This window comes from Eurosta solidaginis, chromosome 1 (genome assembly GCF_040869045.1).
Source record: "Eurosta solidaginis isolate ZX-2024a chromosome 1, ASM4086904v1, whole genome shotgun sequence".
Classification (NCBI taxonomy): Eukaryota; Metazoa; Arthropoda; class Insecta; order Diptera; family Tephritidae; genus Eurosta; species Eurosta solidaginis.
The window spans coordinates 79,201,023-79,224,531 of NC_090319.1; the positions used below are offsets into that span (position 1 = coordinate 79,201,023).

At 38.4% G+C, this 23,509-nt stretch overlaps 1 protein-coding gene across 3 annotated transcripts in view; it reads left to right on the forward strand.

Annotated features, from left to right (window-relative positions):
- Positions 1–292: 292 nt before the first annotated feature.
- The window catches only part of Irk2 (Inwardly rectifying potassium channel 2), a 101,491-nt gene continuing 78,274 nt past the window's right edge, over positions 293–23,509 (forward strand). Inside the window, exon 1 of one of the 3 annotated variants that reach the window (XM_067758742.1) lies at positions 293–727. The gene's annotated coding sequence lies outside the window, so the exon portion shown is untranslated. The remainder of the gene's footprint in view (positions 728–23,509) is intronic. The other 2 variants (XM_067758720.1, XM_067758722.1) reach the window with 2 other exon arrangements.

Sequence of the window (23,509 nt, forward strand, 5' to 3'; positions counted from 1 at the left end):
GTGCTTCTATATTTTCCCTCTATGCATACAAATATTCATAAGCTTAAACATTTACACACATACACACACATCATATATGTTAATACATATGTATGTAGGTTTATATGAAAGTTTGTAATTTCGCGTCTGTCAAGTGTTTGTCACTTTTGTTTCCATATAATATAATATTTGTATATTGTTGTTGTTTTTGTTATTTGTTGATGATATTCTCAACAAGGCATAGAATCATACATTCAGCCCCACATTCAAGTACATCAAATATTACAGCCTAAGCAGTCATTCAGCCACTCATTTGTTTCAGTCTGCATCAGTTTGTCCCCCAGTTTACACTTGTCCAGTTCGATGAATGGAAGTGATCTCGTCTTGCTTCAAAAGCAGATGCGCGTCGTTAAAGCGTGAATAAATTTATTTTGGTAGCGAAAAAGTTTTGGAGATCTGCGGCAGAAAAAAGGATATTTTCGAAAAAAAAAAATTTATTTTATGAAAACAAAAAGTGATGAGAAAGTGAAAATTTGAAAAAATAAAAATAATTTGTTTATTTACAGGCGTATTATATTGAAGAAGCTTTTTCAAGGTCATTGAGTTGTTGCGGGTTTAATTTAATTAAAATTCGAAATGGCTGTGCTAATTTCACAAAGTGTAAATACTTGTAGATATCTCGACTAAAAAGTGTTGCATTATCTTGCACTCGTCTTAAGATTTAAGTATTTGCGCAATGATGTAAAATGTAAGTGCATTATTTCTTTTGATGTTGTGTAAAATATTTACTACAGAAAAGTGAAGTGATAAATTTTACTGATTTCAAGCACCTCCCCAATAGTTCTAGAGTAACATTTTTCTACTTTTCCTTTTATATTTTTTCAAATATCACTACTTACTTACTTACCTACCTAATTGGCGCTTAATCGTTTCAAAGGTTATGGCCGCCGCTTCTTTTTTTGGGTTAATTGGTCCTTTCAGTGAAGTGGGGGCTGCCTTCTTTCTTTGCTTCCATAGGCGGGTGCCGATAAAAATACTTTTTTAGCCGGAGCATCATATTTCATTCGTATAACATGGCCTAGCTAGCGCAGCTGCTGCGTTTTAATTCGCTGGACTATGTTGATGTCTGCGTAGAGCTCGTACAGTAAATCTTCTTTGGTACTCGTCATCGCCAACGCGTAGAGGTCCTTAAATCTTTCGAAGAATTTTTCTCTCGAACACTCCTAGAGCCGTTTCATCTGATGTTGTCATGGTTCATGCTTTGGCACCATATAGCAGGACGGGTATGATAAGTGACTTGTAGAGTATGATTTTCGTTTGCCGAGAGAGGAATTTACTTTTCAATTGCCTACCTAGTCCAAAGTAGCATTTATAGGCAAGAGTTATTCTTCGCTGGATTTCTGAACTGATGTTGTAGTTAGTCTTAATACTGGTTCCCAAATAAACGAAGTATATTACTTTATCGAAATTATGGCTGCCAACAGTAGCGTGGTTGCCAGGCGCAAACGCTCTAACTCTTTGCTCGATGACAGCAAGTACTTCGCTTTCTCCTCGATCTTTTCCGCTTCTTTTTCTAATTTGGAGCGAGCAGAACTTACGGCGCGGGTGTTCAGGCTGATGATATCAAGTCATCAGCTATGCCAGTACTTTTACGCTTTTACGCTCACAGAGAATATTAACTTTGTTCGCATAACGGTAATCCGTAACGGCATAAACTAATCGAGATAGATATAGACTTCTATATATCAAAATAATCTGGGCGAAAAAAGAAATTCATTTAGCCATGTCCGTCCGTCCGTCCGTAAACACGATAACTTAAGTAAATTTTGAGGTATCTTGATAAAATTTTGTATGTAGGTTCCTGGAAACCGATCTCATTTAAAATGGGCGAAATCGGACTATAACCACGCCCACTTTTTCGATATCGAAAGTTTCGAAAAACCGAAAAAGTGCGATAATTCATTACCAAAGACGGCTAAAGCGATGAAACTTGGTAGGTGGGTTGACCTTATGACACAGAATAGAAAATTAGTAAAATTTTGGACAGCAGGCGTGGCACCGCCCACTTTTAAAAGAACGTAATTTCAAAGTTTTGCAAGCTGTAATTTGGCAGTCGTTGAAGGTATCATGATGAAATTTGGCAAGAACGTTACTCCTGTTACTATATGTGTGTTAAGGAAAAATTAGTAAAATCGGATTACGAACACGCCCACTTAAAAAAAAAATTTTTTAAAGTCAATTTCTAACAAAAATTGAATATCTTTACAGTATATAAGGTAATTATGTCAACATTCAACTCCAGTAATGATATGGTGCAATAAAATACAAAACTAAAAGAAAATTTCAAAATGGGCATGGCTCCGCCCTTTTTCATTCAATTCGTTTAGAATACTTTTAATGCCATAAATCGAACAAAAATTTACCAATCCTTTTGAAATTTGGTAGTGGCATAGCTTTTATGACGCTAACTGTTTTCTGTGAAAATGGGCGAAATCGGTTGAAGCCACGCCCAGTTTTTATACACAGTCGTCCGCCTGTTCTTCCGCTCGGCCGTTAACACGATAACTTGAGCAAAAATCGACATATCTTTACTAAACTTAAAAAAAAAAAAAAATTTAAGGCGCGATAACCTCCGAAGAGATCTAAGGCCGAGCTTCTCTTCCAATTTTCGTCGTGCTCCTCTTAATTTTCCCTACAAATTGGCCGGACGGGACCTACATGATTTTATGCCGACTCCGAACGGCATCTGCAAGGCAGATGAGTTTTCACTGAGAGCTTTTCATGGCAGAAATACTCCCGGAGCGCTTGCCAAGCACTGCCGAGGGGCGACCCCGCTTAGAAAAATTTTCTTCTAATTGAAAAACCGTATTTCTAAAATTTTTGATGTTTCTTTGCCCGGGGTTTGAACCCAGGGCATCCGGTGTGGTAGGCGGAGCACGCTACCATCACACCCCGGTGGCCGCCACTACTAAACTTAGTTCACGTAATTATCTGAACACACTTTGTCTTGGTATAAAAAATGGCCGAAATCCGACTATGACCACGCACACTTTTTCGATATCGAAAATTACGAAAAATGAAAAAAATGCCATAATTCTATACCAAATATGAAAAAAGAGATGAAACATGGTAATTGGATTGGTTTATTGACGCAAAATATAACTTTAGAAAAAACTTTGTAAAATGAGTGTGACACCTACCATATTAAGTAGAAGAAAATGACAAAAGTTCTGTAGGGCGAAATCAAACACCCTTTGAATCTTGGCAGGAATACTGTTCCTGGTATTACATATATAAATAAATTAGCGGTACCCGACAGATGACGTTCTGGGTCACCCTGGTCCACATTTGGTCGATATCTCGAAAACGCTTTCACATATACAACTAAGGGCCACTCCCTTTTAAAACCCTCATTAATACCTTTAATTTGATACCCATATCGTACAAATACATTCTAGAGTCAACCCTGGTCCACCCTTATGGGGATGTCTCAAAAAGGCGTCCACCTCTAGAACTACGGCCCACTACGTTTTAAATAATTTTCCCTTATTTTGTCTCCAAAGCTCTCAGCTGAGAATGTAATATTCGGTTACACCCGAACATAGCCTTCCTTACTTGTTTTAGCTTAATTTTGTATCCCCCTCAGAACAATGCCAAATAGAATTTGCTGCAGAGAGTGGTTCTCCATTGAATTTGTAGACTGTTTTTGCTTGAAACGGTGGTTCGCAAAATTCTGGTTTCTCCCACTTAAACGAATTTTCTAATAAGCTCGGATATTTCATTTATCATCATCATAATTTGGGCAGCATTTTTTTCCCTTCTCCTTATTTTCCAAGTCGCCTGCTACCTAATATGAGTTAATAGATTAAATTTTGAGCAAAAATGGCCTAATATTCTGGTGAAAAATTTATTTGCTGGAGCCTGGTTCATAAGATTTCGGAATCTTCGAGCTAAGGCGAAATTCATCACCCATTGCGATATGTTACATCCAGAACATTTAACTTTATGGCTGTGGGGACAAAGAGCCTTTGATTTGTTTGCGAAGTGTTATTCATTTGTTATTATGTCGATGAAAATGCGGCTACTTCTCGATAAAAAATTTACAGCCCGCCGAAAACAAACGGAAAACACTTAGATAATAAACCGATAACATTTCGACAACAAGTCGATAGCAGGCCGACACATCTGTACCTGTTGTTTTCAATAAAAAGCAGATAAAGCTTTTTATCAAAACCGATAACAAACCTAAAAACAAACAAATACAAGTAGATCAATACCTTCGAGGAGGTTAAGGCCGAGACTTTCTTCCAATTGGCGTCGTGCTCCTGTTTAATTTTTCCTACAAATTTTCGGAATGGGACCTGCATTTATACCGACTCCGAACGGCAGCTGCAAGGCAGATTAATCTTCACCGAGAATCCCTTTATGACAGAAATACACTCGCAGTATTTGCCAAACAACTGCCAAGGGCGATACCTATATGAAAAACCCTTTTTTTCCAATAGAAAAAAAAAAACCAAAAAATTGTTTTTCAAAATTTTTGATAATGCTTTGTCCGAAACTTCAACCCAGGACTTTCGGTGTTGCAGGCACAGCATGCTACCACATTACCACGGCGGTCACCGTTGTTCTTGCAGCGAATTTTAGGAAACTCTCAATTCTGGACCTTCGTTTATCGTTCGAATAACTGAACTGTCGAATAAATTAACTCAAATCTTCAGTATTGCGAATTGTTCTTTATTTTGTAAAGCAGGATGTTTCAAACAAGCAGTATTATATTTCCTAAACTCTTAACTTACCCTAATTTACATATCCGAAACCTTCATTCTTCAAATATTGGTCTGGAATTGTTTCTATCACACTATTATTAATTAAATACGTATAAGCTTTTCATTATTTTTAATCAAAATTTGTACTCATTCTTTATTAAGTTTATTTATATGTAACTTCAATTTTTTGATGTGATTGATGTACTACCTAAAGACTTACTTGTACAAATAAGTTTCAAATAAATAAATAAATAAAAAATAAAAAAATTTACAACACATATGGAGTCCAACTTCACAATTGAATTTATTCGTGTACTTTACTTACCACGTTTTTAAATCAAATTGATTGGGCATCGCTTGAATTGCGCTGCTCTTATACTCTCAGTTGGCTTGTTTGCCTATTTCTTCCAGGGTATAGACATTTCGCTAGCAGCCTTCTCGATTACCGTTTTGTTTTACTTTTCTCATAACTCTGCATCTCATATTCCCTGTTACCTTCTATGCATATGTATGTATTAGGGTGGCCCTTCGTTGTATGGAGGGGAAATAAAGTGTTTGGATTCTTAATCACACCCTTTAAAAATATACGAATAGCTCAAACACGAATATGTACAAAGTTTTAGGCCAATCAAAAAAGATTTAGAGGAGGCGCAAATGGCTTGAAATCATGAAAAATTACGAATTTTTACAATTTCGTATTTCAGACTTCCATATTTCTAAGCTCTATGAAAATTTACTGCTTTTCCATACCGTAATAAGATCTTATTTTCTTGCTTTTCTAAAATGACCATAATCTTCAAAATCGGTCAATTAATAACAGAGTTACACGGCAAAATATATATTGCTTTCGACAAACAAATATGAAAAGTAAATTAAGTCTGTGCAAATGTTGCAACACATGCATGCTGAAGCGTCACATGCTTGTGATATACCGTTATAACCGTTACCGTTATAAAATGTGTACTACAAAAAACTTCTTATTAAAACTATACTGATCTTGATTGAACAAATTTTGGATAGTAGGTTTTTATAAATAGATACATTGCGGCACTTTGCATTGGGATGAAAACCTACTTCCAGAAATAATAGGTCGTGAAAAGGTGGAACGACTTCCAGTTGTTGTTACTTACAGGAATGGCGAACAGTTAATAGGAGCTCCAAAAGTATATGCTGCAACAGGCTCGGAAATAGCTGATACGTTGTATGAACTGTTATTTGAATGGAATCTGAAGGATGATATTGTGGCCTGTTGTTTAGATATGACATCGGCTAACACAGGCGTTATAAAAGGTGCTGCAACATTATTAGAAAAAAACTTGAGCGAAAACTATTGTACATATCTACCTTATCATCATCATATTTATGAAGTTTTGCTGAGAGGGTTTTCGAATTTTATTTTCCAGTAAATACTAGTAAGGACGTCAAGTTATTTCGGCGATTTCAAGAAAAATGGAGAAACATCGACAAAAACAGTTTTAAAGATTTGCTACAAAATAACGAATTGAAATTACTTTTAAGCGATAGCAAAGATACTATTCTAAATTTCCATCAGGAAGAGTTAAAAAAGAAAATAGTAAGATATAACAACAGTGAATTATTGGAATTAACGTCTATATTTCTAGGAGCAAGTGATGGCATAAAGTTTCATGTACCAGGGTCCACTCATCATGCTCGGTGGATGTTTAAGGCATTGTATTTATATTGTATTATTTCGTGAATAGTTTAAACTAACGAAGTATGAGGAGAATTATTATACAATTCTATGTTAAGCTTTGATTTAACTGTACCAATCCTCATAGAGCACCCCTTAAAGACTTATCTTATATTAAAGAAATTTATAAATACAGAAATGTTAATAACAAAAATATCTGACGTTGCAATAAAAGAGTTTTGTAACCACCTTTGGTACCTGTCTGAAGAATGTATTGCATTGGCGTTGTTCGATGATGACGTCTCTTGTACCATCAAGAAAAAGATTGTGGAAAAACTCAAAAGAATAGACAACTGCGACAAAGAAACAGAAAATTTAAATAGGGTACACTTAAGGCCCAGTGTAATCAATAAATTTATAGAAAAATAACTAAACGATTTTGTAACAGGAAATACAATTGATTTTTTTTGGTCGGTTTGGGATATCATCTCAATCTCTGGAGGTAGATCCACTATACTGCGCGATACTGTTATAAATATAAAAGTAGTTAACGACACAGAAAAACGGGGAGTAAAACTTATGGAGGAATATAATAGAATACTTACGAATGACGAATAAGAAAAACAATATTTATTACAAGTTGTAACTGATTACAAAAAACAATTTGAATTGTCATTAATTAGATCCTAGGAAATAATATTGTAACGAATTTGCTGCAATTCCTCTTATTTGCAATCCTCTGCTAAGATCGAATCACTAAACTGTTGAATAAATAACTCCAATTTGTAATAATGCAAAATGGCCTTTATTAAAGTACTTCACAATAACAAACTGTGCAACGAATAGCTTGCTTAATAACCACACTGATTGATAGCTCAATGAAACTCTACTATTCAAAATAACACTGCTATTGCTCGCTAGATATCGTCTTAATCAAACTGCTTGACAACTCAAATCAAACTGAATTACTTCTTACTCGCCTGCCCCGCTTTTATAGTTTACGCTGCATACTTCTAGGCTCTTCGATTTCCAGAAGTTACTAGTTAGTTTCGGCTACAAAATCGCCAGCCACAACTACGTGCACAAATTATTGCTCTCTCTTGTGACAACTCAGATAAGATATATGCATGTGTTTGTGCATTGCCGCTCCGCTGCTCGTATACGTACATATGTGTAGACGCATTATTTATTCGTTTATGTAGATACATAATGATTGAATTATTGATGTGAATGTTTGTAGTTTACAGTCTCTCGCGCATACATAGGCGTATAAGTAAATGCATCTGTGTGTGACATCTTTCGGCTGCCTTATATATGTGTATACATGATTTGATTATTGATGTAAATACTGCTTATCGTGGCCTTGGCATCGCCTTAGTGATGGTATAACTTAGTGATGTTAATATCCGTGACAATATCATATTATATATGGACGTGTCAGCTAAAGTTTCACAAGATATATGTATATGTTTTAAAAATCGCGGGTTCGAATCGAGCTCAAGGCCTAACAATAATTTATTATCATTATTATTGTTATGATAAATTTTTTCTTAATTGAAAAAATTTTTAAATTAGAATAGAAGAAAGAAAAAATTTAGACAACTGCCAAAGCTCGTTGTATAGATCCATTTCGGGAACTGCTAAATTCCTTCATCGGCAACGTTTAGGCGCCGCTGCTATAACCATTCAGCCACCACAGCGGTTTTTTGTTTGTCTTCATTAATCCTACTTCTATTCCGGTTCGTGCCAATTGATATTCACAACACTGCGATATCTGTTGGAGAATAGCTGTGAAAATTGGACTTGTTTGTTGGCAATGCTGCCATAGTGTCATATTTTTATTGACACTTTTTTCCCCGTGCTCTGGGAAAAGAAAGTCCAATTTTCACAGCCATTCTGCAACAGCTGTCGCAGTGTTGTGAATATCAATTGGCACGAACCAGAATAGAAGTAGGATTAATGAAGACAAACAAAAAACCGCTGTGATGGCTGAATGGTTATAGCAGCGGCGCCTAAACGTTGCCGATGAAGGAATTTAGCAGTTCCCGAAATGGATCTATACAACGAGCTTTGGCAGTTGTCTAAATTTTTTCTTTCTTCTATTCTAATTTAAAAATTTTTTCAATTAAGAAAAAATTTATCATAACAATAATAATGATAAAAAATTATTGTTAGGCCTTGAGCTCGATTCGAACCCGCGATCTTAAAATCAGTAGGCCGATATAACAACAAAAATTGTTAATACATCCCAGAGCACGGGGAAAAAAGTGTCAATAAAATATGACACTATGGCAGCATTGCCAACAAACAAGTCCAATTTTCACAGCCATTCTGCAACAGATGTCGCAGTGTTGTGAATATCAATTGGCACGAACCAGAATAGAAGTAGGATTAATGAAGACAAACAAAAAACCGCTGTGATGGCTGAATGGTTATAGCAGCGGCGCCTAAACGTTGCCGATGAAGGAATTTAGCAGTTCCCGAAATGGATCTATACAACGAGCTTTGGCAGTTGTCTAAATTTTTTCTTTCTTCTATTCTAATTTAAAAATTTTTTCAATTAAGAAAAAATTTATCATAATAATAATGATAAAAAATTATTGTTAGGCCTTGAGCTCGATTCGAACCCGCGATCTTAAAATCAGTAGGCCGATATAACAACAAAAATTGTTAATACATCCCAGAGCACGGGGAAAAAAGTGTCAATAAAATATGACACTATGGCAGCATTGCCAACAAACAAGTCCAATTTTCACAGCCATTCTGCAACAGATGTCGCAGTGTTGTGAATATCAATTGGCACGAACCAGAATAGAAGTAGGCTTAATGAAGACAAACAAAAAACCGCTGTGATGGCTGAATGGTTATAGCAGCGGCGCCTAAACGTTGCCGATGAAGGAATTTAGCAGTTCCCGAAATGGATCTATACAACGAGCTTTGGCAGTTGTCTAAATTTTTTCTTTCTTCTATTCTAATTTAAAAATTTTTTCAATTAAGAAAAAATTTATCATAACAATAGCCGTGTTTTTTAACACGCGCGTATACGTTTCGTTTGCGCGTGTTAAAAAACGCCTATCTTCGCTTAGATAATGCTTAGGAGACCCATCTAGCGGCTGTGGTTAAACAACTAGCTACAGCAACAGGGTGTACCGAAAAGCGGAGACGCAACGCTCTGATGGCCATAGGGTATAACATATAGCTGAATCAGTTGCGATGAATTGGGGACACACATAGAATACATAGAATTAGTGTAGAGGGTGAAACAAAGACACATATTTCAGTTACATCTGAGTATAATGCGTATTTAAATTTAGTAGGACAAAATTTATGCGCAGCAATTTCAGAGGTGTATTTATAGTTTGTCGACTAGCAGTCAATATAAAGTTTAAGCGTAAACGGATATACGCGTGTTAAAAAACACGGCTAATAATAATGATAAAAAATTATTGTTAGGCCTTGAGCTCGATTCGAACCCGCGATCTTAAAATCAGTAGGCCGATATAACAACAAAAATTGTTAATACATCCCAGAGCACGGGGAAAAAAGTGTCAATAAAATATGACACTATGGCAGCATTGCCAACAAACAAGTCCAATTTTCACAGCCATTCTGCAACAGATGTCGCAGTGTTGTGAATATCAATTGGCACGAACCAGAATAGAAGTAGGATTAATGAAGACAAACAAAAAACCGCTGTGATGGCTGAATGGTTATAGCAGCGGCGCCTAAACGATGCCGATGAAGGAATTTAGCAGTTCCCGAAATGGATCTATACAACGAGCTTTGGCAGTTGTCTAACTTTTTTCTTTCTTCTATTCTAATTTAAAAATTTTTTCAATTAAGAAAAAATTTATCATAACAATAATAATGATAAAAAATTATTGTTAGGCCTTGAGCTCGATTCGAACCCGCGATCTTAAAATCAGTAGGCCGATATAACAACAAAAATTGTTAATACATCCCAGAGCACGGGGAAAAAAGTGTCAATAAAATATGACACTATGGCAGCATTGCCAACAAACAAGTCCAATTTTCACAGCCATTCTGCAACAGATGTCGCAGTGTTGTGAATATCAATTGGCACGAACCAGAATAGAAGTAGGATTAATGAAGACAAACAAAAAACCGCTGTGGTGGCTGAATGGTTATAGCAGCGGCGCCTAAACGTTGCCGATGAAGGAATTTAGCAGTTCCCGAAATGGATCTATACAACGAGCTTTGGCAGTTGTCTAAATTTTTTCTTTCTTCTATTCTAATTTAAAAATTTTTTCAATTAAGAAAAAATTTATCATAACAATAATAATGATAAAAAATTATTGTTAGGCCTTGAGCTCGATTCGAACCCGCGAAATTAAAATCAGTAGGCCGATATAACAACAAAAATTGTTTTAAAAATGTATTTTCAAAAAAGTTTATAATAAAAAAAATTTTAACAAACTCATTTACATATACTCATTATATACACATTTTAAAAGTAATGACACCGTGTTTAAGGCATAATTTATTTTATAACTTTATTATTATTTGGCCAGTTTTTGTTGTTTGAGATTTATTTGAAAGTGAAATATCTCTAGAACTTACCAATAGTACGGTAAATTACGCTTCGCCCATAACAAATGAAGTAGGGTTGACCAAATTTAAGAAATTGTAAAAATTCGTCATTTTCAGGATTTTAAACTCTTTGCGCCAACTCTAACCCTTTTTCGATTGACCTAAAACTTTGTATATTCTAGTTTTTAGGCTATTCGCATATTTCTAGGGGGTGAGATCGAGAATCGGAACACTTTGGAAAATAAGGGCCACCCTAGTGTGTATATGTCTGAGGTATATGGGCTCTTTACGGGCTGTGTGCATGTGTGTGTGACTGTCTTCCATTTCTTTTGCTTGCCTTCTTGTTGCTGTTGTCAAGCATTTATTACTAGGGGCATAGTAACGTATCGAAACTGCTAAACTGCATCGTCACAATATTATAATAAATAAAATAATAAAAAAAATTTTTAGTTAAACGGTTTTATTGAAAACAATACTTACATGAAGTAATAATAATACTGAAACCTAGAAAATAATTAGGTAGGTCCTAGGTACTAGTCATCACACTCCTCATCAACCTAGGACGTTAATCAGACGATTAAATAAAAGCGTTGAGCGCGTGAAATTTCTAAAAATGTGAGGCGTAGCAATACCTAATTAAGGTTCAGTCGGTCTTATATATGACTATCAATACAAATTTGACGCGAACCACGCTTTTATTTAATTGTCTGATTAACGTCCTAGGTTGATGAGGAGTGTGATGACTAGTACCTAGGACCTACCTATTTATTTTCTAGCTTTTAGTATTATTGTTACTTGCAAATCCTCTTATTTGCAATCCTCTGCTAAGTTCGAATCACTAAACTGTTGAATAAATAACTCCAATATTGAATAATGGAAAAATGGCCTTTATTAAAGTACTTCACAATAACACTTATACTTTGCTACTCGCTGGCTTAATAACCAAACTGATTGATAACTCAAATTAAGCTCTACTATTGGCCGCCAGATCGCGTGCTTAATCAATAACTGATGGATAGCTCAACTCAAACTGAATTACTTCTTACTCGCCTGCCCCGCTTTTATAGTTTACGCTGCATACTTCTAGGCTCTTCGATTTCCAGAACTTACTAGTTTGTTTCGGCTACAAAATCGCCAGCCACAACTACGTGCACAAATTATTGCTCTCTCTTGTGACAACTCAGATAAGATATATGCATGTGTTTGTGCATTGCCGCTCCGCTGCTCGTATACGTACATATGTGTAGACGCAATTATTTATTCGTTTATGTAGACACATAATGATTGAATTATTGATGTGAATGTTTGTAGTTTACAGTCTCTCGCGCATTCATAGGCGTATAAGTAAATGCATCTGTGTGTGACTTATTTCGGCTGCCTTATATATGTTTATACATGATTTGATTAAAGACGTAAATACTGCTTATCGTGGCCTTAGCATCGCCTTAGTGATGGGATAACTTAGCGATGCTAATATCCGTGACACTGCCCTCCACCTAAGTCTGATCGTCCCGGTCAGACAAATCTCTCGATCTAAACGTTGCCAGCCTTTCCAAATGGACCACTTTCATTTTGGTTCGTGGTTTATCGATGGTTTGTATGCGGTACACTACATCGGTGATCCGTTTTACAAATTTGTATGGGCCTTCCAAATTACACTGCAATTTCGGGGACAAAACTTTTTTACGTTGTGGGTTGTATAACAGCACCAAATCTCCTTCCTGAAAACCTTCTGAATTAATTGCTTTATCATATCTGGCTTTCATCTTGTCACTCATAATCTTTGTTCGTTGCCTTATCAGATCATGTATTTCTCTTAGCTCTTCTTCAAAATCACTAGTGGATTTCCTGGCATTTCTCTCCGCATTGGCATCTATCCCAAACTTCAAATCAGCTGGCAGTCTAAGGTCATTGCCAAAAATTACTTTTGCAGGAGTTTGGTCCGTTGTCTCATGCACTGCTGATCGGTAAGCCATCAAGAATAATGGTATGCGGGTATCCCATTCTTTATGGTACTTGTCTACTACTTTCCTTAAGTGCTCCTCCAATGTTCTATTGAATCGTTCTACCATACCATCGGATTGAGGATGCAATGCAGTTGTCCGTGTTTTTCGAATGCCCAATGACTTACACATTTCCTGGAACACAGCTGATTCGAAATTCTTGCCTTGGTCAGAATGTAACTCCATTGGTACACCATACCTTGCAACCCATTCGTTTTTAACCACTTCTGCTACTGTTTCTGCTTCTTGGTTTGGGATTGGGTATACCTCTGGCCGTTTACTGAAATAATCCATAACCACCAGTACGTATTTGTTTCCGCGGTTGCTAGTAGGAAATGGACCTGCGACATCCATGGCGATCCTTTCAAATGGCGCACCTGAGTTATATTGCTTCATCTGGCCATGACTTCGTGTTCTGGGCCCTTTCGCTCTGCTGCAAACCTCGCAGTTCGCAATCCACTCAGTGACCGACTGACGGCAACCAACCCAATAGAATCTCTGTTTAATCTTCTCGAGCGTCTTCGTGATTCCAAGATGACATCCGTTTGGACCATTATGCAGCTCGCTGAGCACGTCAGGAATCCTCTTTCTGGGAACAACTATCAGTTTATTCTTGTATTTACCATCCTCACTCTCCCATACTCGATGAAGGCAACCGGATATCAATTCTAAACTGTTCCACTGTGCCCAATACGACTTCGCAATGGGACTCTCTGCTGATATCTCTTCTCTGTTTGGTCTTTCATTTCGTTCGAGCCCTTGCATAACACGTGACAGATCTGCATCTTCTAGCTGGCACTTTCTTGGCTGTTCCTTGTCCCATTCATCTGTACATGTTATATTCATTAGCCGGACATCTATAATGTCTTCTTTAGCCTCGGCTTTTGAACAGTGCTTGCATTCCAAACTACATGGTCTTCGCGACATTGCATCAGCATTTCCATGGGTACTACCTTTTCGATGCTCAATGGAAAAGTCGTAGCTTTGTAGTCGCTCGATCCACCGTGCCAATTGTCCTTCCGGATTACGGAACTGCAGAAGCCATTTCAACGCTGCGTGATCTGTCCTGACACGGAATCGCTGGCCGTAGAGGTATTTGTGAAAATGTTTAATGCACTCTACCAATGCCAACAGCTCTCTCCGCGTAACACAGTAGTTCCTCTCTGGTTTTCCAATCGAACGGCTGTAATATGCAACTACCTTCTCCTGTCCATCGACCAGTTGTGATAAAACGCCTCCTATAGCATATCCACTCGCATCTGTATCTAGAATAAATGTTGCTCCTGGAATCGGATATGCTAACATTGGGGCAGTGCATAAACGCTCCTTCAATGTTCGGAAAGCCACTTCTTGCTCCTTCTTCCATTCAAAAGCTTTGTTTTTTCTTGTAAGCTCATGGAGGCTATGGGCTACGCTGGAAAAATTTGGTACAAATCGGCGGTAATATGTGCACAGCCCAAGAAAACTTCTCAATTCATGTAGGTTCTGTGGTCTTGGCCAATCCTTTACTGCCTCTATCTTTTCATTCGCTGTACAGACACCTTCTGTAGTTACTCTGTGGCCCAAATAATTTACTTCCTTTTTAAACAGCGTACACTTTTTGCGACTTAACTTCAGACCAGCGCCAGATATTCTCTGGAAAACTTACTCCAAGTTCTTAAGATGTTCATCAAAACTCTTGCCCAATACGATGATGTCGTCCAGGTACACCAAGCATGTTTTCCAATGTAGTCCTTTCAGTACCTGGTCCATGAGTCTCTCAAAAGTAGCTGGTGCATTACAAAGTCCAAAAGGCATCACTGTAAATTGCCAAAGACCATCACCGACACTGAAGGCAGTTTTCTCTTTATCTTCCTCCTTCACCTCAACTTGCCAATAGCCACTTTTCAAGTCCAGTGTGGAAAACCATTTCGTACCAGATAGCGAGTCCAGTGTCGTCAATTCTTGGCAATGGGTAGCTATCCTTTTTCGTAACGTCATTTAACTTCCGGTAGTCCACGCAAAACCTCATTTTTCCATCCTTCTTCTTTACAAGTACTACCGGTGAGCTCCATGGACTAGCTGATGGTTCGATGACGCCGCTGTCGCTCATTTCTTGTATAATTTGACTCACCACTTCCCGCTTCGCCAGTGGAACACTACGTGGAGCTTGACGTATCGGCCTCGCGTCTCCAGTGTCAATTTGATGTTTCACAACATTGGTGCGGCCTGGTTTGGAACCATCCTGGTCAAATATGTTCGCGTATTTTATGAGCAGTTGTTTTGCCTTACTCTGATAGGCTTCCTCTAGCTCTTACGTCCATGCCGTGATATCATTTGAAAGATCATGATCAAGATAGATGAAACGTGTTCCTGGAGCTGTTCACAGTTAATAACTACTTCGGCCTCTTGGCATCTTTCCAAAATAGCTCCTTTGGTCAAATTGAATGGTGACTTGAACTCATTGAGTACTCTTACCGGAATACGTCCATCTTGTTTTGTCATAGCCAGGGTTTTTCCTACAAGTATGTTCAATGCTGATTTATTTGCTGCTTCGACAACCCACAATTTGTTTGTCCCACAATCTCCATCAACCTTTGCCCAGATGACTGCTTCTGATTTTGGCGGTATTTGCTGACTCCCTTCCACCAGCACTCGTTTACTACTGTAGCCTCTCTCCTAGCCGAAATTAAGTGGCACATCCATGTTCTTATATCGCATCGTCTTGCTTTGCATATCGATTTTGATGCCTTGGTTGATTAAGAAGTCCACTCCAATTATGATTTCATCAACAATACCTGCCACTATAAAATTGTGTAGTACCGTGACGTTCCCAATTGCTACTTCACATTCTACTTCTCCAATTACCTGGGTGTCTTCTCCAGTGGCTGTACGCAATATTGCTCCATGCAATGGTCTTATCTTCTTGTTGACTAAATCCGCTCGAATGATGGAATGAGATGCACCCGTATCTACAGTCAGTAAACGTTCCTTTCCATCCACATGTCCTCCGACAGTAAGATTGCTCGACCTTCTTCCAATTTGTGAGATAGAGATTATGGGGCATTCAATTGAGGGAGTCAGCTGCCGCCCCTTGCTGCTGACTCCCTTTAGTTTAACGATTGATTTGTCTTGGAGATTTGCTCATCTCCTTCTGCTCTGCGTTTACGATCACCCACATTGTTGGAACTGTTAGGGTTGGTGTTGCAATAACGCGCAATATGCCCTGGCTTTCCACACTTAAAGCATTTGACTGCATCATTATTCTTCTGCTGCGTACCCTTCAATGCTTTCAAAATTGCGCCTACCCAGTCTGGCTTTTCCACTTCCACGCGATGAGCTTTGTACGCTGGCTTACTCAAAAGTGAGGCTGTTTCCTGAGTCAGTGCATGCGATACCGTTTCAGCAAACGTTAGTTTTGGATTCGCATATGTAGCCCGCTTCGTTTCCACGTCCCGTATGCTATTTATGAAACTCTGGATTTTTACCCTTTCAGTGTATTCCACGGGTGCGTCCGCATTTGCAAGATGAGCCAATCTTTCAATATCTGAAGCAAACTCCTGCAATATCTCATTTGCTTTTTGGTAGCGGTTTTGCAACTCAATTTGGAATATCTGTTTTCTATGCTCGCTTCCAAACGTCGTTCTACAGCAGCCATCAATGCTTCATAATTGTTCCGCTCTCCTTCCGGAATCGTCTGTAGGATTTCCGCTGCTGGCCCTTCAATGCCACGAACAGTGCAGCAACTTTATCTTCCGCATTCCAGTTGTTCACTGTTGCGGTCTTCTCAAACTGTAGCTTGAAGACCTGGAAAGGAACAGAACCGTCAAATGATGGTGTTTTTACCTTTGGATTGCTTGCTGAAACAGCTGGGCGGTTTAGTTGTAACTGCTCCATACGACCTTTTAACGCTTCTATTTCAGCATCAATTTTGTCCTCGTGTTGTAAAATTTATGCATCCTGCTCTTCCAGTTTCACAAAGAGCTGCGATGATACCTGTTCCGAAATTTGTGCCGACATTTCAGATATACGTGCCTCTTGCGCTTCCAGTTGAGATGCCAAATATGTCTTCTGTTCTTCCAATTGTGATGTTATACGGGTTTCCTGCGATTCCAGTTGGGATACCATATACGTCTTCTGTTCTTCAAGTTGTGAAGAAATTTGTGTTTCTTGTGCTTCAATCTTCGATGTTATTCGTGTCTCTTGGGATTCCATCTGTGATGACATATTCGTTTTCTGTTCTTCTAGTTGAAATGCCAGTTGAGATGTTATATCTGTCTTTTGCGATTCCAGTTGAGAAGCCACTGTCGATGTTTGAGCAGATATTGCAGCCAAAATCATGTTCAAGTCTGTGCTGGTAACCGTCTGCGATGTTTCGTTTTTCTCTTCAATTTTTGTTGTCTCCTCGCCATCAAGATGAAAGACATACTCTTCCACATCAATTCCTTCTGCTTCCATTGCCTCTCGTAGCCGTGCCTGAAGTTCAAGTTTAACGCCGCTTGTATTCAATCCACGGCTCTCCAACTCCTTCTTTAGTTGCTGGATCTTCAATTCACTGAACATTGCCATGTCCTTGTTGTCCTCTGGAATTTATTCAACAATTCCTCTTCTGACACCAATTGTAACGAATTTACTTGCAAATCCTCTTATTCGCAATCCTCTGCTAAGTTCGAATCACTAAACTGTTGAATAAATAACTCCAATATTGAATAATGGAAAAATGGCCTTTATTAAAGTACTTCACAATAACACTTATACTTTGCTACTCGCTGGCTTAATAACCAAACTTATTGATAACTCAAATTAAACTCTACTATTGGCCGCCAGATTGCTCAATAACTGATGGATATCTCAACTCAAACTGAATTACTTCTTACTCGCCTGCCCCGCTTTTATAGTTTACGCTGCATACTTCCTGGCTCTTCGATTTCAAAACTTACTAGTTTGTTTCGGCTACAAAATCGCCAGCCACAACTACGTGCACAAATTATTGCTCTCTCGTGTGACAACTCAGATAAGATATATGCATGCGTTTGTGCATTGCCGCTCCGCTGCTTGTATACGTACATATGTGTAGACGCAATTATTTATTCGTTTATGTAGATACATAATGATTGAATTATTGATGTGAATGTTTGTAGTTTACAGTCTCTCGCGCATACATAGGCGTATAAGTAAATGCAGCTGTGTGTGACTTATTTCGGCTGCCTTATATATGTGTATACATGATTTGATTATTGACGTAAATACTGCTTATCGTGGCCTTAGCATCGCCTTAGTGATGGGATAACTTAGTGATGCTAATATCCGTGACAATATTTTGATGTCACTTCTACCGGGCTATATGTAATAATTGTTCCAAATATGAGCCAAATCGGACATCATAGGTCGTTTTCTATTCATGTATGTATTATGTGTTCCAAATATTATTTTTGAATATCTCGATCCTTGCGCCACCTAGCGGCGATTTTTTTCATAGGCCGCTTTCTATTCATATATGTATTATGTGTTCCAAATATGAACCAAATCGGAAACAAATACGATTTTTTGAAATATTTCGATACTTATCGGAGTTTTTTTATACTCAGTTGAGCAGAGCTCACAGAGTATATTAAGTTTGATTGGATAACGGTTGGTCGTACAGGTATAAAGGAATCGAGATAGATTTCCGTATATCAAAATCATCAGGATCGAAAAAAAATTTGATTGAGCCATGTCCGTCCGTCCGTTAACACGATAACTTGAGTAAATTTTGAGGTATCTTGATGAAATTTGGTATGTAGGTTCCTGAGCACTCGTCTCAGATCGCTATTTAAAATTAACGATATCGGACTATAACCACGCCCCCTTTTTCGATATCGAAAATTACGAAAAACCGAAAAAGTGCAATAATTCATTACCAAAGACAGATAAAGCGATGAACTTGGTACGTGAGTTGAACTTATGACGAAGAATAGAAAATTAGTAAAATTTTGGACAATGGGCGTGGCACCGCCCACTTTTAAAAGAAGGTAATTTAAAACTTTTGCAAGCTGTAATTTGGCAGTCGTTGAAGATATCATGATGAAATTTGGCAGGAACGTTACTCCTATTACTATATGTACGCTTAAAAAAAATTAGCAAAATCGGAGAAGGACCACGCCCACTTTTAAAAAAATTTTTTTTTTAAAGTAAAATTTTAACAAAAAATGTAATATCTTTACAGTATATAAGTAACTTATGTCAACATTCAACTCTAGTAATGATATGGTGCATCAAAATACAAAAAATAAAGACAATTTCAAAATGGGAGTGGCTCCGCCCTTTTTCATTTAGTTTGTCTAGGATACTTTTAATGCCATAAGTCGAATAAAAATTCCCTGATCCTTTTGAAATTTGGTAGGGGCATAGATTTTATGATGCTTACTGCTTTCTGTAAAAATGGGCGAAATCGGTTGAAGCCACGCCAATTTTTTATACACAGTCGCCCGTCTGTCCTTCCGCATGGCCGTTAACACGATAACTTGAGCAAAAATCGACATATCTTTACTGAACTTAGTTCACGTACTTATCTGAACTCACTTTATCTTGGTATAAAAAATGAACGAAATCAGACTATGACCACGCCCACTTTTTCGATATCGAAAATTACGAAAAATGAAAAAAATGCCATAATTCTAAACCAAATACGAAAAAAGGGATGAAACATGGTAATTGGATTGGTTTATTGACGCGAAATATAACTTTAGAAAAAACTTTGTAAAATGGTTGTGACACCTACCATATTGTCACGGATATTAGCATCACTAAATTATCCCATCACTAAGGTGATGCTAAGGCCATGCCAAGCAGTATTTACGTTAATAATTAAATCAAGTATACACACATATAAGGCAGCCCAGAGAGATGTCACACACAGATGCATTTACTTACTTATATGCCTATGTGCGCGCGAGAGACTGTAAACTACAAACATTCACATCAATAATTCAATCTTTATGTATCTACATAAACGAATAAACAATTGCGTCTACACATATGTACGTATACGAGCAGCGGAGCGGCAATGCACAAACACATGCATATATCTTATCTGAGTTGTCACAAGAGATAGCAATAATTTGTGCACGTAGTTGTGGCTGGCGATTTTGTAGCCGAAACAACTAGTAAGTTCTGGAAATCGAAGAGCCTAGAAGTATGCAGCGTAAACTATAAAAGCGGGGCAAGCGAGTAAGAAGTAATTCAGTTTGATTTGAGTTGTCAAGCAGTTTGATTAAGACGATATCTAGCGAGCAATAGCAGTGTTATTTTGAATAGTAGAGTTTCATTGAGCTATTAATCAGTGTGGTTATTAAGCAAGCTATTCGTTGCACAGTTTGTTATTGTGAAGTACTTTAATAAAGGCTATTTTGCATTATTACAAATTGGAGTTATTTATTCAACAGTTTAGTGATTCGAACTTAGCAGAGGATTGCAAATAAGAGGATTTGCAAGCAAATTCGTTACAATTGGTGTCAGAAGTGGGATTGTTGAATAAATTCCAGAGGACAACAAGGACATGGCAAAGTTAAGTGAATGGAAGATCCCGCAACTGAAGAAGGAGTTGGAGAACCGTGGATTGAATACAACTGGCATTAAACACGAACTTCAGGCACGACTACGAGAGGCAATGGAATTAGAAGGAATTGATGTGGAAGAGTATGTCTTTCATCTTGATGGCGAGGAGACAACAAAAATTGAAGAGAAAAACGAATAATCACAGAAAATTACCAGCACAGACTTGAATATGATATTGGCTGCAATAACTGCTCAAACATCGACAGTAACATCTAAGATGGAAGCGCAAGAGGCACGTATAACAGAAATGTCATCACAAATATCCACCAACATGTCATCACAACTGGAAGAGCAGAAAACGTATATGTCATCACAGATGGAATCCCAAGAGACACGAATAACATCGAAGATGGAAGAACAGAAGACGTATATGATATCCCAACTGGAATCGCAGAAAACCCGTATAACATCACAATTGGAAGAGCAGAAGACATATATGGCATCCCAGCTGGAAACACATGAGACACGTATTTCAGAAATGTCGACACAGATTACATCAAAGATGGAAACACAACTGAAAGAGCAAGAGGCGCGTATATCATCAAAACTCGAAGCGCGTATGGACGAGAAAATAACGCAGTTTGAAGAAAAATTCGAGGCAGAGGTGGATGCATTGAGAGGTCGTATACAGGAATTGCAACTTAATCGGCCGACTGCTTCAGCGAGCAATACGAAGGTAAAAACTCCATCTTTTGACGGTTCTCTTCCTTTCCAGGTCTTCAAGCTACAGTTTGAGAAGACCGCAGCAGTGAACAACTGGAATGCGGAAGATAAAGTTGCTGCACTGTTCGTTGCATTGAAGGGGCCAGCAGCGGAAATCCTACAGACGATTCCCGAAGGAGAGCGGAACAATTATGAAGCATTGATGGCTGCTGTAGAACGACGTTATGGAAGCGAGCATAGAAAACAGATATTCCAAATTGAGTTGCAAAACCGCTACCAAAAAGCAAATGAGACATTGCAGGAGTTTGCTTCAGATGTTGAAAGGTTGGCTCATCTCGCAAATGCGGACGCACCCGTGGAATACACCGAGAGGGTAAAAATCCAGAGTTTTATAAATGGCATACGAGACGTGGAAACGAAGCGAGCTACATACGCGAACCCAAAACTGACATTTGCTGAAACGGTATCACATGCATTGACCCAGGAAACTGCCTCCCTATTAAGTAAACCAGCATATAAGGCTCATCGTGTAGAAGTAGAAAGGCCAGAATGGGTAGACACAATTTTGGAAGCACTGAAGGGATCACAACAGAAAAATGCCGGAGTTATTAAATGTTTCAAGTGCGGCAACCCAGTTCATATTGCACGACATTGCAGCACCGGTCCCAATAGTTCCAACAATGTGGGTGGCCATAAACGCAAAGCTGGAGGAGATGAGCACGAGCGAGTAAGAGGTAGAGAGCTAGATCCAGCTATTGAATGCCCTGTGATATCTGTGTCGCAAATTGGTAGAAAATCAAGCAGTCTTACTGTCAGAGGGAATGTGGATGGCAAAGAACGAGTACTGACTGTAGATACGGGCGCATCTCATTCCTTGATCCGATCTGACTTGGTCAACAGGAGAGTAAAACCGTTACCTGGAGCAAAGTTGCGTACGGTCACTGGAGAGTATAACCAAGTTCAGGGAGAAGTGAAATGTGAAGGTCATGGTTCTACACAAATTTGTTGTGGCGGAGATTGTGGATGAAGTTATATTGGGAGTGGATTTCTTGGTTGACCATGACATCAAGATCGATATGCAGAGAAGGGTGATGCGTTATGAGAACCAAGATGTGCCACTTAACTTTAGTTTGGAAAAAGGGTTCAGCAGTAATCGGGTACTGGTGGAGAATACTCGACGAAGGCCACGAAATTTAAAGGTAAAGGTTGATAGATCGAATGGGCCAAATAAATCAAAATCAAAAGTACCTGCGGGAGAAACACTGGCATTGACAAAACCTAAAAGACGCAGGAAAATGAAGCAACGAATTTCCGAGAAAGAATGCGAGGGTAGTTTCAAGCCGGAGCGCACTACTGTTGTAAAATGTGGGAACGATACCGATTATGCAAAGAAAATTCGTCCAGCGCAAGCTCTACGAAGTGGTTCATTGACCAAACAACAGAGTGTGAAGGAACGGCCCAGGGTAAAGAGTAGTAAGATGAAACACTGGCATGACAAGAACTTTAATTCGGAAAGTTTCTTGGCGGGAGATTTGGTACTGTTAAACAACCCTCACCGGCGGAAAGGTGTTCCAGCTAAATTTCGGTGCAGTTGGGAAGGCCCGTACAAAGTTGTGAAGAAGATCAGTGATACTATCTACCGCATACAAACCACTGGGAAACCACGGGTTAGAAGAGTGGTACATTTGGAGATGCTAGCGGCAGTTATATCGGGAGATTTGTCTGATCGGGACGATCAGACTTAGGTGGAGGGCAGTGTCACGGATATTAGCATCACTAAATTATCCCATCACTAAGGCGATGCTAAGGCCATGCCAAGCAGTATTTACGTTAATAATTAAATCAAGTATACACATATATAAGGCAGCCCAGAGAGATGTCACACACAGATGCATTTACTTATATGCCTATGTGCGCGCGAGAGACTGTAAACTACAAACATTCACATCAATAATTCAATCTTTATGTATCTACATAAACGAATAAATAATTGCGTCTACACATATGTACGTATACGAGCAGCGGAGCGGCAATGCACAAACACATGCATATATCTTATCTGAGTTGTCACAAGAGAGAGCAATAATTTGTGCACGTAGTTGTGGCTGGCGATTTTGTAGCCGAAACAACTAGTAAGTTCTGGAAATCGAAGAGCTTAGAAGTATGCAGCGTAAACTATAAAAGCGGGGCAAGCGAGTAAGAAGTAATTCAGTTTGATTTGATTTGTCAAGCAGTTTGATTAAGACGATATCTAGCGAGCAATAGCAGTGTTATTTTGAATAGTAGAGTTTCTTTGAGCTATCAATCAGTGTGGTTAT